Here is a 19,170-nt window from a genome sequence, read left to right as displayed (position 1 = left end):
TTAAAAATCTTTAAAAAAAAAAAAAATCTTGGGCGCCTGGGTGGCTCAGTTGGTTAAGCAACTGCCTTCGGCTCAGGTCATGATCCTGGAGTCCCGGGATGGAGTCCCGCATCAGGCTCCCTGCTCGGCAGGGAGTCTGCTTCTCCCTCTGACCCTCCCCCCCCTCATGCTCTCTCTATCTCATTCTCTCTCTCAAATAAATAAATAAAATCTTTAAAAAAATTTAAAAAAAAAAGAGATGTTGAGTTGCCTTCATTATTAATATTCAAAGTAAACATTCAAATTTCTAATAGTTTCTGACCCAAGAATTACGGTAGTTTAGAGAAAGCCCTTAACCAACTTAAGTGATGACATTCTTTCCCAAATTTACAGCTAGGTACATTTTACTTACCCTGCTGTGCTAGGATAGTAGGTATTAGATGAATTAGTGACTTCATAGCCAAGTAAATGACACTGATAACTAGAGATGAAAGGAGCTATTTAAGAAAGATGGCTCTTCTAGAAGGGCTAGACCACACATATTGAAGAAACAGAATCTATTTTCTAATCTTTTTGAATGCTTTTATAGTTTTATAATTAAAAAATAGAAAGCTTCTGGGGCTCCTGAGTGGCTCAGTTGGTTAAGCGTCCGAATCTTGGTTTCAACTCAAGTCATGATCTCAGGGTTGTCAGATCAAGCCCCGTGTGTGTTGGGCTTGGAGCCTGCTTAAGGTGATCTCTTTCTCTCTCCCTCTGCCCCTCCACACCCCCGCTTGCACACTCACTTGCTCTCTTTAAAAAAAAAAAAAGGAGAGACAAAGAGAAAGAAAAAGAGAAGGCTTCTGTATTTGTAACTAGTGAGCCCCACCTTCTGTAAAACTGCTACAAATATAAAAGACAAATCATACGCCTACCTTCTCGTTTGTGTATCCTTGAACAGAACATATGGATCATAAAAATCAGTTTGGGAAATAATGTTTCCCAACTTGCTTTGTGATGCAGATCTGAGAATATTTGCTCATTCTGATTTGTAAGATCAAGAAGGCATTTACTCTACCTCTATTGCCTTTCCATTTCTTTTGGTCTTGTTAGCCTTTCGCTTGGTTCTGTCCTCCAGAGTCTGCCTTCAGTTTTCTTCTTTGCTCAAAAAATAGTGGGTTTTTTTTTTATCTCATGTGTTCCTCTAGTTTCAACTAGTGCTTCAAGCTTTATAACTACAAATTTAGATGTTTCACACCTAACCTCCCTTTTAAGTTCTTTATTCATATAACCACTTGCTGATCAAACTTCTTAGCCTAATAATGCCAGCTGTATCTCAAATCAAGCATGTCCTAAAAAATTAAACCCACCATCTTCTCTCTCTTTCCCCAAATGTGATTCTCTTTTTGTGTTCTATAGTCTCTCCCATTCTTCAAGCTAGAAACTTGAAGACCACCCTGATTCATTATCTCTTAATTATACATCCATTTAGGAACCAGTTTCTTCTAAATCTGTAACTGAAAATTCACTGAAATGCAGCTCTTTTTCTAGTACTCTACTCCCACTTATGTCTGAGTTCATCAACTTTCTCGTAAACTATCACAAGAGTTTCTGCCCAGTTATGCTGTTTGCAATGCCATTTGCTTCTAGTCAGGCTTTCACAGAGCTACCCAACTGATCTTCCTAAACACAGAAATGATCAGGCCAGTTCTGGGGGCAGAAGATTGTAAAACCCAAAAGCACAGTATAAAAGGCTCTCTGCTATCTGCTTCAATGCCCCTCTTCTACCATCATCCCCCCATTCCCCCGATTGTCACCTTATATTCCTTTGTCGCAACTGGTTTATCTACGTTACCAAATCGTGCATTTAGTATGCCATTGCTGGTGGTAGGTTATCTGTAGATGTGGTGGATTAAGAAGGGATACAAAATTTCTGGGAGTCTACTTTCCCTCTCCTTGAACTTTGGCAGGCAGCAAAAGTGATGCTGTGCCAATCTCTAGGCTCAGGACTTAAGAGACTTCCGTTTCCTGTCTCTTGGAACACAGGCTTTTGAAACGCAGCAGCCATGCTGTGAGAAAGCCCAAGCAGTTGTGTTGAAAGGACTTCAGCTGGCAGCCCTGACTGGTCTACCAACCAACAAATGGCCAACAAATGGCCAAGCCACCCAGCTGAAGACACACTCAATAGAAATAAGCTGTCCCTGTCAAGCCCTGCTCAAATTTCAGAGTCATGAGCAAAATCAACCATTATTGTTCCAAGGTGAGTTTGGAGGTGTTTTGTTATGTGGCAATACCCAAAACAGTATGAAATACCTTTCCATCTTTTTCTGCCTGATTAATTTCTTCTCATTCCTAAAGATACACCTCAAGGGTTATCTCATTTAAGAGGTTTATAAAGACTTCCCCAATCTGCTGAGGCAAAATCAATTACTTTCTTCTGTTCTTCTCCAGCATCTGGTAGTGATTAACGTTCACCTCCCAAAAAGTATCGTAAATTCCTTGTGAGTAGGATCTGTGGGTATTGATCTTTGTAACCTAGTGACTATAACAATTGAGTTACTTGAACATTCAATGTGGTAATTCCCATACTGTACCAATGTCTACTTTTGGTTTTATTTTAGTTCAACAACCACTTGTTGAGCACTGCATGCCTGGCAATATGTTATTTGATAATAATATGTAATTTGCATTGTGAATAGGCTGTAGATTCCTGCCCTCAAGAAGCAGGTCTATCACGAGTTATCCCAAATCACCTTCACTGTGCTAGATGGCACAGATTTCTGGGATTCAGCCAAGTGCCTGCCTAAGGGCTCAAATAGTTTCAGAGATCTTCTTGGAGGAAAATACTGGTCCTTTCTGCTGGCCTCCATGATTTCCAGGAAGAACAGACGGTGACTGGCCAAATATCTGCCAAAAAAATAACAACAACAAAACTCTAATTGGATGCTTGAAAGTTTCACAAGAAAATTAAAAGTCTGTGTCCTAAATGTCTAGCCTCTAAATTCTTCAATCAACAACACAGAGTATTTAAGACCCAAAACTCTTATCTCAGAAATGAGCCACGAAGAGCCTATGACCCAAGATATGCCAAAGGCTCATTTCATACATGTGAGATTTGAGAAAGACAGTGCAATGGACATGTTCTCAAATTCTCTCTGGTCTGGGTTAAGTGAGTGGTCCTGAAAGCACTGTCCAAGAGATAGCATGCATCAATTAAGATTTAATATTATGCCCCCCTGTTTATGAAAGAAAAAGAAAAATACAATGATTTGAATAAAGTTACACCTTTATAAAATCATTATGCATCATTTTATTTATATAGACTGTTAGCCCTTTCGGGTACAGGGACTTTGTCTTATTGGTCTATAAACTTCAATACCTAGCAGTGTCTGATCATATAGTAGGTGCTCAACAAAAGAAGAAAATCTGTTAACTACTTTGGACTAGTAACTATATAAGGAGCAATAATTTTACCTTCAGTTCAATGTCAGTAAAAATGTTATCCCTGTTCAGAAAATTGTGTGTTTCCTCTTATCTGACAAATATCACCACAAATGCCAACAGTTTTCACTTGTCTTAGCTGTCAGGAAACTCTAGGCTAAATTTTGTGTGCTGCCATAACTTTTGCCAGGGTAGCAAAAGCACAGAATTATGAGGAAATAGCAGTGTATTCTTATTCATTTATCAAAGCATGCACAGGCAAACGCTGTTAGCCGGACTCTAGTCGTCAAATGTACTTTCACCATTATTTTCACCTAAAATAATCTATACTTCCCAGTGACATTCTTGCCCCTCCCTTTTCCATAAACTCAGACCAATGAGATTTTATCATATGTCTATTCCAACTTAATCTGGCCTTAGGAATAGAATCCAGAATAGAGCGAAGAGCTCTAAAAGCCAATGTGTTAAATATTTCTAGGAAGAAAGTGTTAATTGCAAATGTCCAAATCTTTTTTGAGGACCAGATGGACTATATGAACAAGTTGTATAGCTTACCTATGTCCCACACAACAGGGACATGGGATGGGTTGTAACAGAGTGGCTTCCTCAAAACAATTTAAAAACTTGACACCAGGAGTTTCTTGTGTGGTACTCGCATGCTGTTTTTCCTAGGAGAAAGAACAGTTCCAATAGAAGCAAGTAAGATCCTGGTCTCCAAGAGGCAGACAGATGGTGGTGCTGGTCTTCACAACATTAATCTCACAAAAGCATAAGGCTCAAAATAATTCTGATGTTAGCAGCTGTATATAATTCAGGACTTGTGGCGGCTCGCCGATAAGGAATGATAATCTCTTCTCCCTTATAAAAGGGATAAATCTGAGTTTGTTTGCGCAGACTAAGGTTACAGAGAAGGCCTGAAGTATAGAGGGCTCATAAGCTTATTTGGTTACAGATATGATCTTTAACTTTCCCTAGCCCGAGAAGCCAAAAATAAACATTTCATAACTTTTAATGTGTGGTTAGCAAATATAGCTGGCCCATGGTTGTGTCCCCACAGCCAGGAGACCTGGACAGAGCCAGCTGAGCTAGATGCCTGGGGCCGCCTGCTTAGAGCCTTCCCCTGTAGTTTCAAAAGAACAGGGTCTTTTTATCCGCTTAGCTCAGTTGCTATAAACACTTGCTGTATGTTAAATGACTTCTCAGGTCCATCCAATCCGATTTGCACATCATTAGTCTGTGTAGGATGAAATGGATGCCTTTGGATATTTAGTTTTATTAAATACTGAGCCCTTTGTGAGTGAAAAGCCCTTCATATAAAATATTACATCAGGCTTGGCTAACATTCCTGCTTCATGAATCACTGGTACCTCCAAGTTGCCCTTGAAATTTCAAATTCACTGTAGATGCTTCTAGACTCGGACAGTACTTCTTTCTTTGTTTATTTATTTATGTTTTGATTTGGATGCCAACGCTGCTGTGAAAGAGCAAAATTTAGCGTCAGAGCACATGCCCTTCGTGTACATCAAAAGGGAAAAGAAAAGCAGCATTACAGACCCGAGAGGAAAACACTAGTCTAAATGCCAGAAAATCCATCATAGATCCGTGCTTTACCCTGACTTACCGCGTATTATTCAGAGACCATCACTCACCTTTTCTATTTCTCATCGGTGATGGCCCTATTAATACCTGCTACCAGCCTCTACTTTTTTACAGGCATTCAAGTACGAGCTAAAAACAAAAAAAACGAACAAGTAAGCAAAAAGCTTAGTATTTCACAGGTCCTTGTAAGTTTTTCACCTTGATTTTGACAGAGCGCACGCAATAATTGCTTATAATTACAAACAGGACAGCCGATCGCTTTTTAAAGCTACATTCTAATTAGCGCAACCAGCGGTCAGCGCTTGGAAAGCTGCTACGAGGCTATTAGTGCAATGAGGCCACCTTGTCTGTGATGTGGCTGCTCTGCCATCTACCTCCGCTGAGATGTCGCGGAGGAAATGAATTGCCACGGCAGCAGCTAAACAACAGCTAAGAAGCTCGACAGGGCAGACGGCGTCACTGTCATTTCTTGGGAATACCCCGATATCATTTTTCTCACCGAGTGTTCCGGCTGCTCTTACATCCCGGTCATCAGGCCAGACACATCCAGAATGCTCCCCACATTCCAGTTCCTATCGTGCTGCCCGTGGCGTTGCTGGAGGCAACGTGTACCTGAGAAATTTCAGATGCTGTAGATGCTAGCGCAGGATGGTTCTGTTTTGCACCGGTAACATTTCCACAACCCTTAGGTCAGAATTTTTTTTTTTTTTAATGAGGTGAGTTTTTGTTAACATGAAAGAAAAGGGAGGTTCTTTGATATTTATTGAATGTATCTTACGGTAGGAGATTAAGATTCGTGTGTGTCTCATTTAAAACTCCCAAACAGCCCTGTAAAAGAGGGTTTCATCACCTTGGCCTTACAAATACAGAAACAGAATCTCACCGGGGCCTTGTTAATTTCTTTCTCCCAGAAAATATTTTCGAGAACTTGCTGAAAATGTGACAAGAGTGGGTAAATCACCTTTCGATTGAAAATTACCAAAACTGTGGTGGACTATGTTTTAATCCAAAGTGTTGTTGAGAAACAAGAAATGGGAGACATTCCTACATGATAGAAAGTCAATGGGATTGTGTCTCAGAAAATCAAAACCAGAGGGAAGCATGGTTTTTTTCAAAACACATAGAGGTGAGAACTGCTGCAGAGCTAGGCATGGTTGGAAGATCTTCAGAGCCAGAATCAATAGATGTAGGACGTCACATTTGGCCCTGAATAAAGCAGCAGGTGAGTGCCCAGAAGGAAGCTAGGGGTAAACCCCACAGCATGTTCCACAGCTTGCCCACAATCTGGAAGCAACCTAAATAGAAATATCATCCATAGACAAGGAAAGGGGAAATTCCAAATATCACGATGACTGCATAACTAAGAATCCCTACACTCAACACTGAAGAGACCATAATTCTCCATCAAATAATTATAAATTCAATATGATCTCAGTCAAATTCATAATAGGACTTCTATGGAACTAGACAAGGCTATCTGGGAGGGACAACTGGGATGACTTGCCATAACAAACATCAAAACCTACTGTGAAACTATGAGGATGCAAGCAGTTTATTGGCACAGGAATAGAATAGACAAGTAGATGAAGGGAACAAATCGGAGAGTCCAGAAGAGGCAAATGTGCGTGTGTGCACATGCGCACTTGTGTGTGTATTAATATGTGAGAGAAAATGGAAATTTAAATTAGCAGGAAAAAGTTGGATTATTTAAAAGGTGCAACTAGCCCTTTAAGATTATATTAGATCCCTACTGAACACCATACATAAAATAAATTACCAAATGATTAAAGTGCGAATGTAAGTAACATTTAAAAAAATTTTTAAATAGAATAATGGTTTTTTAATCTTGAGTAATGAGAAAGGGCCTCCCACAAACTAAAGAAAATAATTAACAGATAAATTATATAAAAATCCTCACATTTCTTTTTGGCAAAGATCATAACAATAGCAATAATAAAAGACAATACTGAAAGAAAATATTTGCAAAAAAGTTTAAGAAACAAGTAGCAATGACCATTGTACAGAGATATCTCCCACATAACTAGGAAAAGGGGCAATGATCTTATAAGAAATTAGATAAAAGGGGTGCCCAGGTGGCTCAGTCAGTTGAGCAACCGACTCTTGATTTCAGCTCTGGTCATGATCTCCTGGGTTGTGGGGCTGAAGCCCCACGTTGGGCTCCATGCTCAGCGGGGAGTCTACTTGAAGATACTCTCTCACCCTCTCCCTTGGCCCCTCCCCTCTCTCAAATAAATAAGCAAATCTTAAAAAAATTAGACAAAAGATACAAGGAAAGAATTCACAGAAAGAAAAACTGCCTACTACATATATATGAAATTATGCTAAACCTTAGTAGCAATCAGGGGAATTGAAACTGAAACAATATGACTATAGTTTTTACTCCTCAGGTTATATAAACTTTTGAAGCTTGATAGTATTTATTTTGGGGAGGATATTAAAGAACAGGTACTTTCATAACCCACTGGTGAGAATTTGAAGTCACTAACCATTTTCAGAGGGTATTTTTGTCAATATCTATCAAAACTTAACATTTCTGTAAGCCACGTGCACGAATTTTACTTCTATATATTTAGCCTATAGCATTCATATTTGTTCAATGATTCATGTGTAAGAAAGTTCATTGTTGTATTCTTCTAAAGCAAATAAACCAAATCAATCAAATTGCTGTCAGGATAATTAAATAAGTCATGGCATGTCAGTTTTAGGGAATACATTGCACTTATGAATAATGTTGTATATCTATATAGAATGACACTAAAGAGTCACAAAGACAAACTCTTAAAACGATAATCCATCTCATAATGTGTAAATGTTTGTGGTAAGATCTCGTTAAATTTTTAAAAAATGTATGTACGTGAGGGGCTCCTGAGTGGCTCAGTCAGTTAAGCATCCAACTCTTGATTTCGGCTCGGGTCCTGAGATCTATCCCCACGGGGTGCTTCACACTGAGTGTGGAGCCTGCTTAAGATTCTCTCTCTCCCTCTCTCCATCGGTGCACTCTCTCTCTCTAAAAACAAAAAACAAACAAACAAAACATGTACATGTGTATATAATGTATAAAAAGGAGTGTGTGTATAAATGCCAGAGAGAGTGGACTATTTTGAATTAAGTTTTCGGTGGTAGTAAATGGCTGGATTTGAGAAGGGAAATATCTCTTATAAGGCATGCAGCAAAATTTTAAGTATCATCTCTCTGTGTATGATTATAAATTAAGGTACACAAACTTTGCCCTACAGGCCTAAATTTGCCTTGGAATATCAGCTAATAAAAATTCTCAAATTTTATAGGTTTAACCTAGCAAAAAAAATTTTCTTCCTATTCCTCATGGAAATTTCATAAAAAGAAATTGCAACATTTTTTTCAAGATTTTATTTATTTATTTATTTTTCTTTTTTTTTAAGATTTTATTTTTTATTTATTTATTTGAGAAAGAGACTGAGATAGAGAGAGCATGAGAGGGGGGAGGGTCAGAGGGAGAAGCAGGCTCCCTGCCGAGCAGGGAGCCCGATGCGGGACTCGATCCCGGGACTCCAGGATCATGACCTGAGCCGAAGGCAGTCGCTTAACCAACTGAGCCACCCAGGCGCCCCAAGATTTTATTTATTTTTGAGAGACAGAAAGAGAGAGCTGGGGAAGAGCAGAGGGAAAGGGACAAGCAGACTCCACACTGAGCATGGAGCCCAATGAGGGGCTTGGTCTCAGGACCCTGAGATCATGACCTGAGCCAAAATCAAGAGTCAGACACTTAACCAACTGAGCCACCCAGGCGCCCCAGAAATTACAACATTTTTACACCTAGGTGATCAATAATTTTGTTTAAAACCTAACATCTGCAGTTCGACTAGTAATTCAGTTACGTGGAATCACTTTTTTATTGTCTACTTTCAAACCAAGAGAGCAAAATATTTAAATTAAAAAGAAAACATTGGTGTAGAAGGAAAAAAAGACTCTAAAAATAACTATGGAAATGTCTCTTTTTCAGTTTAACCACAGCTTTTTACTAGACCTTAAATCATTTTAGCACTCATTCCACGGGTAAAATTTCTAATTTTGCTTCAATTACTTGGATATTTGAGACCAAGTGAATTTGAAATATGAATAACAAAAATAATTACTGCAGACTTTCTATCTTGGCTGAGAAAGCCATCATGTTCATATTTGGCAAGATTTCCTAACATAATCTCATATGTAGCTAGCTGATGCATTTGACACTTTTCTGTAGAGATAATCTATTCACCGGTGTTATAAAATAGTATTAAAGATGGGGGAGTCTTACAGTTTTCTTTAAAAAATTAGAGCTGGAGGGGTGCTTGGGTGGCTCAGTCGGTTAAGCATCTGCCTTCAGCTCAGGTCATGATCCCAGGGTCCTGGGATCAAGTCCCTCATGGGGCTTCCTGCTCAGCAGGGAGTCTGCTTCTCCCTCTCCCCCTGCCGCTCCTCCTGCCTATACTCTCTCACTCTTTCTCTCTGTCAAATAAATAAATAATCTTAAAAAAAAATTTAAAGATGGAGTAATCTCTTTATTTTGTTATAAGTCTTCAGAACTAAAAATAGTTTAAAATAAGCTCTTCTATGGTTTCCATATCAGCGCTCAGTTGCTAAATAATAACTGGGAGCAAAACAGCAGAGAATGTTCTTCTCTTCCATGATAAAATCTCTTCAAGAGAAAGATTGTTTTTCATTAATTCTAACCAGAAGCCATAAAGTCCTCTTTTTGTTTGTGTGTATTAGTTTTAAGGATCTCCACAATGCTCATATAATATCTGGAATTAGGAGACATATGGGAGCTTAAATAGAATTTGTCAAATTATTTCTCTTCTTACATTTAGATTTTTGAGCTCCTTGTGAAGGATAAAATTCATTTCAACATTACTCACTGAATATTGGCCTTCGGAAGCTGCAATGAATGGGCCAGAGGCAAGAACAGGTTTGTGTGTGGAAGGTAGAAGTGGGAAGATTGTTTTGGTTAAATTAAGCTACACTTTGGAGTTTGGAATGAGGCTAACTGATCTTTGCAAGGATATGGACAGAGTTCACTGCATTCAGACTACATAGTTCAGACTTATCAGTCTGAAATTTTCATGGTTATTTTGCAAGAATATATTTTTTACGGGTAATTTTTTTTTAATGGTCCGGTAATGGTATTCAATGATAATGCAGACTGAAAGGCACAAATTATTTTCCTTTATAGGTCTCTCACTCCTACTAGACCGAATTCCAAGAGAATAGGGATAAGGTTTTGGAATTTTCTGAATCCTCAGGTCCTAGTACCCTGACTGCTAAATAAAGGACTGGGAAAATTAATACATTATTGCATCAATCAATCAATCAATCAGAAAGTGATTCAATATACCCCTTCAAAATTCTGAGCAATTAGGGCGCCTGGGTGGCTCAGTTGGTTAAGCGACTGCCTTCGGCTCAGGTCATGATCCCGGAGTCCCAGGATCGAGTCCCGCATCGGGCTCCCTGCTCTGCAGGGAGTCTGCTTCTCCCTCTGACCCTCCCCCCTCTCATGTGCTCTCTCTCTCATTCTCTCTCAAATAAATAAATAAAATCTTTAAAAAAAAATTTCAGAGCAATTAGCTTGGCTTTATACAAATTGGTAGATAAGCCAACACTTATTAAGATTCTACCATTTATGTAGTCATGCCCTTAACTATATTTTGGAGAATATTCCTAAAGTATGAAAAATAGTGCATATTCTCAAGAAGCTACAATCTAGTCAAGTGAAACGGGAGGATCACACTATGAAACAACAATAAAGAGCCAGCACACGAAAGTGTGTATGGGACCAGGATTGAGAAGGCACAGGGCACAGCTGCCTAAAGGCCCAGGATAGATAACCCACCCATAGTGTATGAGCTAAGCAAATGCTATTGTTGTATGTCATTGAGATTTGGGGATACTTATCATACATTAATGGCTAATCTAAGTACTTTCAATAGCCAATCCCCCGTAACATTCTGAAGTTTACTTTCAAAATTCCCTTACAGCCCCAATCTAACCCACTTTCATCTCGCACCTGACCCATGGCCACCACCGTGTTGGCCTCCCTGCCTCCATTTTCCGCTCCCTCATTTTTTGCCATACTACATCCAGAATGATCTTTTAAAATACAAATTTGAATATAATTCTGTTTAAAAGTCTTTGGATATCTTCTCATTGAACGTAGGATAAAGCCCCCAATTTTTAAAAAGCCTACGGGGCCCTATGTAGTATATTTCCTGCATTGTGTCCAGCCTCCTCACAGGCCTCTCTTGCTCACTCCCAAGTCACACTGGCTTTTTTTTTTTTTTTTTACGAATATACCACATGCGTTCCTTTTTTGAATCTTTGCCCAGATTACTCCTCAGAATGCAATGCTTTTCTCTAAACCTTACTTCTTTTATCCTGATTCATTTCTACTTATCTTTCACATTTGGCTGAAATGCCACATAACAAGCCTACAGTCTATGATAAAAACTCCTTATTATGTGCTCCCACAGCATCTTGTGTTTTTCCTTCACGTTACTTGTCCTAATTAGTCACTATGTAGCTACCAGTGCGACGTGGACTAATACTATCAGTTTTCTCCACCAGACCAGGGCGGCAGGGATCATGTGTCTCTTGCTTACTACTGCATATTCAGTACCTCCAGTACATTCTGGCCCACAGTAGGTGATCAGTAAATATTGGCTTAATTAGTTCTGAGATCTAATGGGCTTTTCCAGATTCTTTTCCATACCATGAAGCACATCAAAACTATCTGAAACATTAAAAAAAAATTCTTGCCTCTAGTCCTCATTACTTTGAAATTAGAACAAATATCTTGATAGAGGACGATGCATACTAACGTCATATTGCAGCACTTTTCTGCCCTCTTTCTACCCATAGTCCACAAGAGAGTGTTGGGCAAATAATATCTCACTTCCCTGAAACAAGAAATCAAAAATTCATAAATATTTCAAACTTTAATCTAGATCCATAAATATTTCACACTTTAATCCACAACAGAGTATGGCATTAGATAGATAGATGATAGATAGATAGATAGATAGATAGATAGATAGATAGATAGATAGGATAAACTGATACATCAAAAGATTGACAGATCAATAGAGAGAGAAATAGAGTCAGACAGAAAACAGCTAGGTAACCACTTAAGGTAACCAGTATATCTAAGCTTGGTTCACTCATACATCTGTGGGTCCACTGGAAGTCAGCTGATCTGGGCTGGATGTGGTTGAGACATCATGCCAGTTCACTTAAAGCCCAGCCTAGAGCTGGCATACTGTTACTCCTTCCTTATTCTATTAACCAAAGCATGTCACATGGATGAACCTAAGTCAAGGGCCAGGGAAATATGTTCTCTAACAGGAAGAACCATAGTCATGTACAAAGTGCTTATATACAGGGAAGAGTAAAGGTCAAGGTTTGGGACAAATATGCAATGTACTACAAGAAATAGGAAATGTAAATACTAAAGCAGGGTATATGTATACTACCAATTAGATAGGGTTTTTATGGCATTTGTAAAGAATTTATTCTCTACGTCATCCTGTTTTCTGTTGTTTTTCAAATACCATGTATGACAGCTTATATCGTCTTTTCATTTTATACTTACGTATGAAGAAATTTATATTGTGCTGTCTTATTCTAGTCTTCAACTACAAATGGGATAGCCATTTTTGTAAATTTGTGTTTTTTTAAAGATTTATTTATTTATTTATTTATTTTGAGAGAAAGAGAGAGAGCATGCGCATGAGTGGGGGGAGGGGCAGAGGTAGAAGGACAGAGAAAATCCACAAGCAGACTCCCCACTGAGGGCAGAGCCTGTTGCAGAGCTTGATCCCAGGACCCTGAGATCATCACCTGAGCTGAAAGCAAGAGTTGGCTGCTTAACGGACTGAGCCACCCAGGTGCCCCTCAATTTGTGTTTTAAATCATAGAAATAAAACTGATCCCAATATTACTCCCCTTCAACTTCATGTCATTATAATTTACTACATATTTTAAATATATATAATTATATATAATTTACTATATGTATTTAAAGATTAGCTGTAAATATCAATCGTCTTCTTAAGGAGAAAAGAGTTTTTGTTCTCATGATGATGAGACTCAATTTCTTTGACAGTATGATTGGGTCTGTAAGATGAGGAAGGCTCAGAGCCACTGAACTCAATGCCCTCACAAAACTCTGCAAAGCTCTTTGGTGCTCAATTTCTAATAGGATCCCAAATCACAATGATCCACATGTTTTATGATTTCCAAATCAACGTAATATTAGCCAACCAAACTATATCTGCATGACTGGACTGGGTAAAAATAGTCTTTCTTAACTGTTTTCAGTTTTAATAACCAGCTTTGGAATTTATTTATTCTGTTTCCAGCACAGATTACTATATGCTCAATAAAAAACAAGGAAATCTTAGCAACGTGCTTTAATCATTTGCAGTAGGAGACACCCTAGATTGAGCCACAAAATTTTATAAATTGGACAATACATGATATGTTTAAAAGACAAATGAATAGAGGAGAGACCAAAGGAAGCAAACGTATAGAATACTTAAGGATTTTAACCTGAGAGAATGTCAATTAAAGTTCAGGGGAAAGTAAATGACTATAATTAATACCTGTTAACTGCTTTTGGCCTTCAGGCTCACCCTGTCCAATGATGCATAATAATTAGAAAACATTTCATTATCAGTTGGTGACAAAGGATTAAATGTGTGTGAAAGTTTGCAAGCTGTAAAGTTATGAAACAAGGTAGCTTTTATTTCCATTATTAGTATCAAAAGATGTGCCAAGTGGGCAGGCCATTGAAACCTCACCAATAAATATTTAGTGACTAATAAACTTTGAATATTATGTATATACATCATAGGTAGAATACGTGTTGATTGCTCTTCCCACTAGCCATAAAAGCCTAAGTCAAATTTAAGATTTGACTGAGTTATCTCTCTAATTTTGTCATATTAAATTTATTTATTTTCAAGTATAAATTCCTAACAAAATTAATATGAAGAGAGGCTATACTTTTCCTACATATTTACATAGGTTTAAGGGGAAGGAAACTTCAAAGTCATCCCATGTATTGATCATGATTCTTCTCATTTACAAATTTAAAAACTAAATGAAACAATTCATGGTCAGAGAGTTTCAAGCATTACCTACTGCCATGCAACCAGTAAATATTGAATGTGGGATTTGAATGAAAGGTCAATCAGATTCCTTAGTCCAATATGCCACTCCAATGTAAAGCATTGTATTAGAGATTTGACTTCATTACATATAGATAGATATATGTGTATGTATATTCAAAATTACTACTCACTAAAATTAAAATTCCTGGGCTCCTGGGTGGCTCAGTCGGTTAAGCGTCTGCCTTCGGCTCAGGTCATGGTCCCAGGGTCTGGGCATCAAGCTCCGCATCGGGCTCCCTACTCAGCAGGAAGCCTGCTTCTCACTCTCCCACTCCCACTGCTTGTGTTCCCTCTCTTGCTGTCTCTTTCTGTCAAAAAATAAATTTAAAAAATTAAAAAAAAAATAAAATTAAAACTCCATATTGATTAGAATACAAATGTTTACTCTAAGAGTTTGGAGTCTTCTGAAAGATATGAAGCCGTGAGACTTTCCATCTCCAGAGTTGATCCATTAAAGAGTAGATCAATAATTGGTTGCAATAGTTGGATTTGTTTATCGAGATGTTTTCCCAGGTGACTTGACAACCAAAGCACACCATTCCATACTCAGCATTTCAACATGTTTACTGACTTGCTTGAGCAGAGTGCTCATGATGGGAATTGCTTCATTTAATCATACAAGTACCTTCTGTGAATCAGGCATTTTGCAAGAAGTGAAGGATACAAGATTGAACAAGTCATACTACCTGCCTTTAAAATGTTTAGATCCTAATGGGAAGACATGTCTGTATATTAATAACAACAAACAAAATTGAGAGGATAAAGAAGAAAGGGGTGAAATTATTACATGTCAAGGTTTTCATCATAATTCAAGACATCACTAAATAGGATTTTAGTCTTGATATTTATAATTACAGAACATATATTTGATTAAGTAGCCTATACATTTGAGACTCCCTCACAATGAAAATATACCGTTTATAACACTAGGAAAACAAAAAATAACTGCAAATTTAAAGGAATTGAAAGAAAAACAAAAATCAAATGATTACTCTTATACTTTTTTACTTTATCCAAGTGATAACAATCTGCGAGAACCTTTATATGTTCTTACATTTTCCTTTTTGTTTCCATATTACCAAATACTACATGAATTAAGCTTAAAGAACTCAGGACATCGGGCGCCTGGGTGGCTCAGTTGGTTAAGTGACTGCCTTCAGCTCAGGTCATGATCCTGGAGTCCTGGGATCAAGTCCCACTTCGGGCTCCCTGCTCAGCAGGGAGTCTGCCTCTCTCTCTGACCCTCCCCCTTCTCATGCTCTCTATCTCATTCTCTCTCTCAAATAAATAAATAAAATCTTAAAAAAAAAAAAAAAAAGAAGAACTCAGGACATCATGTGGTATTTGTCTATTTTTCTTCTGCCCTATGGCACGACCCATCCGTAAGAGTAACTTCTATACAAAATATAGAAAAATGGGCGCCTGGGTGGCTCAGTTGGTTAAGCGACTGACTTCGGCTCAGGTCATGATCCTGGAGTCCCGGGATCGAGTCCCACATCAGGCTCCCTGTTCAGCAGGGAGTCTGCTTCTCCCTCTGACCCTCCTCCCTCTCATGCTCTCTGTCTCTCATTCTCTCTCTCGCAAATAAATAAATTAATTTAAAAAATATATAGAAAAATAAGGCAACATCGTGATCGAGTTAAACATCGCTTTAAAATTCTGTTACATATTCTTACGAAAACAAGGTTGTATCAAAACCAAAAAGGTGTTAAAAAGCAAGCTTACAGCGTACAAAAGCTTAAGAGATTACCTAGCTTTTAAGCAGGTAAGGCAGTGAAACAGAAAGATGAGAAAGCATGGTGGAGGAGGGTAACTTTTATCCATGGTGGTGTGTACCACTCTGCAGAATATACACCTGAAGATTCTAGGTCTCAGTTTGAAAACCAATTATAGTTAGTTAGGAAATGACACTTCGTGTTCTGGGAATTGGGAATCTCTACCTCCAGCAATGTCACTGCCTGACTTGTGACAGGGAAGCCTTAATGCATTTTGTATCATAACTCTTCCTCTGGGTTTTACTTTCATTTGTTTAGAATGTTAAATACAGTGTCATGAGCAAATCAGTTGTCTCCATCTAGTCATCACAGACTAATTTGTCTGTCTGAAAGCTCTCTTATTTTATAAGGGAAGAAGCTGCTGTTTAAAAAACAGAAGCCCTGGGCGCCTGTGTGGCTCAGTCATTAAGCAGCTGCCTTCAGCTCAGGTCGTGATCCCAGGGTCCTGGGATCGAGCCCCACATCGGGCTCCCTGCTTGGCGGGAAGCCTACTTCTCCCTCTCCCGCTCCCCCTGCTTGTGTTCCCTCTCTCGCTGTGTCTCTCTCTGTCAAACAAATAAAATCTTTAAAAAAACAAAAAACAAAAAACAGAAGCCCCAGCTCTGAGGCTTAGTTTTCACCTCGGCTAAGTCAAGACGTTGAATTACACAACCTGAGTCTCTCTGATTTCCAAATCCCGTAATTCTACCATCTGGTCACCTCAGGCTATAGAGTTCAGTGAAATACTTACTGTATTTCAGTATTTATGAATATGAAAAAAGTATTTATGAATAAGTTAAAATAAAAGCACCTTAACACTTAGATTTTTCGCTAGTCTAAGCTAAATATTTTAAATGAGCAATACAAAGATTTCCCATTCTTCTCTTCTTCCACAAAACAAGGCATATCTCAAATAAATATACGGTTCGTTCAGTAAACTTGTTTAAATTGTGGCTGTCAAAATATCTGAACTTTAGGACTGAAGAAAGAACTTGAGCTTTTGCAGAGACTATAGAAAAGTAATAACTATAAATACTATATCTATATCTGCAGGTAATGAACTTGATTAAATCACAGTTACTTTTGTAATAAATATGCCAAAACATGGCAACTCTCCATCAAATTATATTGTGCTCTATTATATTGGTGTCAGACATGTTTTAACTTGAATTTCAGAAGTATTTACACAGTAATTCATTTAAATTGCTATACCTAGAGATTTTATTACATTCATGATCATCTACTGTGCACAGAAAATGTAACTACTATTTTCCTTAAAGTAACATGTTAAGTGCCAGGAAAATGTGACTCTCTACCCCACCTCCGCTACCTTGCTGACACCCACATTAACTCAAATCACCCAAATCATACATCGTAGTGCAAGTGTCAAAGGGATGCCAAGTTGGGCAGTTGAGACTTATTACTTTGATGATCCCATATTAGACTCTGAAAATCGAAACTAATTAGAGCACAATCTGAGTGTGAATTATAAGGGGGGGAATAAGATACTAGGGTTGGAAGGAGGTAGAAGGGGGAAAATAAAATTTTATATATTGAGACCAAGTTAGACTTTATGTCCAGAGTTCTTGGAGTCTATAGCCTGACTGTACAAACTTAGAATGCTTCATCAAGAATGAGCTAAAATGTAAGAACAAGATTAGAAACCTCGACTCAGACTCCTTTGTGCTCCAAGGACATGTAGAATTAGTAGATGCAAGGAAAGCAAAATTCTGGTGATGGTTTCACAGGTGTATGCTTATCTCCAAATTCATCAGATTGTGTGCACAAAATGTTCATTTTTCTGTGTATCAATGATACCTCAAAAAACCTGTTTAAAAAAAGAAACTTTGAAAGATGGATTTACTTTATGGTATTCACATCGGATAAACCTGGAAATAATAGAAATAGACAACATAACATTTTTTTCTTCCTGTTTGTCTAGGATCCATCACCATGGTTTTCTCTCTTGGTTTTGCAGGAGGATCAAAGAATTGCAAGGAGCAAAATAAGAAGGAATGTGTCCTTCATGGTTCAATAAGATAAACAATATTATAAATTAATATTTGTATAGCACTTTACATTTTACAAACTACTTTTGAAGGTCAGGCAATTGGGGATTAAACAGTCAAAAACAAACACACTCTGAGCTGAGAAATGTTTAATAATTTTTTTATTGAAGTAGTATGACATCCAATTTTTCCCCCAATAGAAGATTAAAAAAAAAATTACCAGGTTGGTTCCTAAACAAAAAGTTTATTATTCTTGCTGAAAGGAGTAAGATATGTGGACTTTCCTATTACCGAAGTAGGACAGCCAACATAAACAAGAAAATTAGGAGAAAGAATGTCATTTGTTGTTAAAAAGCATAGTCAGTTATTACGCAGAACTTAATGGAAAAACCACACCTTCATCAAAACTAAATGATAAAGACTTGAACTTTGGACAATAACATGAGCAGAATCTAAGAATAATCCGCAAAAAGCATTATGACCCAATGAAGCAAGGAGGCATCCCATTCCAGTGAAACAGAAAACAGGAAAGAATTCTTAGCATGTGGGAGATGAGCCCAAATCAAAAGAAAAGCACTGCTTTAGTCTCCATCCCTGAACTCCCTTACCAACTTTTTCACCTTCTTTTAAAAATGAACTAGAAAAATGCCAAACTCTACTATTCTACTTCATAGTGGAATAATGTATCTATGTATAGGCTAGCTGTGTCATTATATAAACCTTCCTGTTAGGCAGTATGGCTTTCTCTTTTGATGTTCTGAGACCAATTTCAGTGTGTGTGTGTGTGTGTGTGCGTGTGTTGGGGGGAGGAGGGAGCTCCTACACCAACAACAAGCAATTCTCTTGACACCATTGGGGTGTCCTATGATTCAACTCAATTCTGACACTATCTCCCCAGAGACAACATCAAATCAGACAAGTTAAGTCTTCAGTCCTACAAGACTCACTCCTCCCAGCACTTCAGATTCCAGTCACAAACCAGGCTATCACTTCTACTTCTGATCCACCAGCTAAAGACTGGGGGTTCCACAACCCCCTCCTTGGACTTTAGATGCTAGTCACAAGCCCAGGTTTGTGCCTGTGCTTTTGATCGACTGGATGTCAATCAAAGGTCCCCGTGATCCCCTGCTTGGGTTTGACTACTTTGCTAGGGCAGCTCACAGAACTCAGGAAACCCATTTACTCATGAGACCACTGGTTTGT

The 19,170-nt window shown here is 38.2% G+C and overlaps 1 long non-coding RNA gene across 1 annotated transcript in view; it reads right to left on the bottom strand.

Annotated features, from left to right (window-relative positions):
• Positions 1–344: 344 nt before the first annotated feature.
• LOC135362759 (uncharacterized) overlaps positions 345–19,170 on the bottom strand; it is a 241,342-nt gene continuing 222,516 nt past the window's right edge. The window contains exons 7-11 of the long non-coding RNA XR_010407885.1: positions 14,336–14,512; positions 5,498–5,610; positions 5,049–5,127; positions 3,955–4,067; positions 345–2,865 (exon numbers count right to left, since the gene is read on the bottom strand). This is a non-coding gene — a long non-coding RNA (uncharacterized LOC135362759). The remainder of the gene's footprint in view (positions 2,866–3,954; positions 4,068–5,048; positions 5,128–5,497; positions 5,611–14,335; positions 14,513–19,170) is intronic.

This window comes from Mirounga angustirostris, unplaced genomic scaffold (assembly GCF_029215605.1).
Source record: "Mirounga angustirostris isolate CCGP_5_RB_7025 unplaced genomic scaffold, mMirAng1.0.hap1 SCAF_15, whole genome shotgun sequence".
Taxonomy (NCBI): Eukaryota; Metazoa; Chordata; class Mammalia; order Carnivora; family Phocidae; genus Mirounga; species Mirounga angustirostris.
Note: the sequence above shows the minus strand (reverse complement) of the source record. Positions and strands in the feature narration are given on the sequence as shown.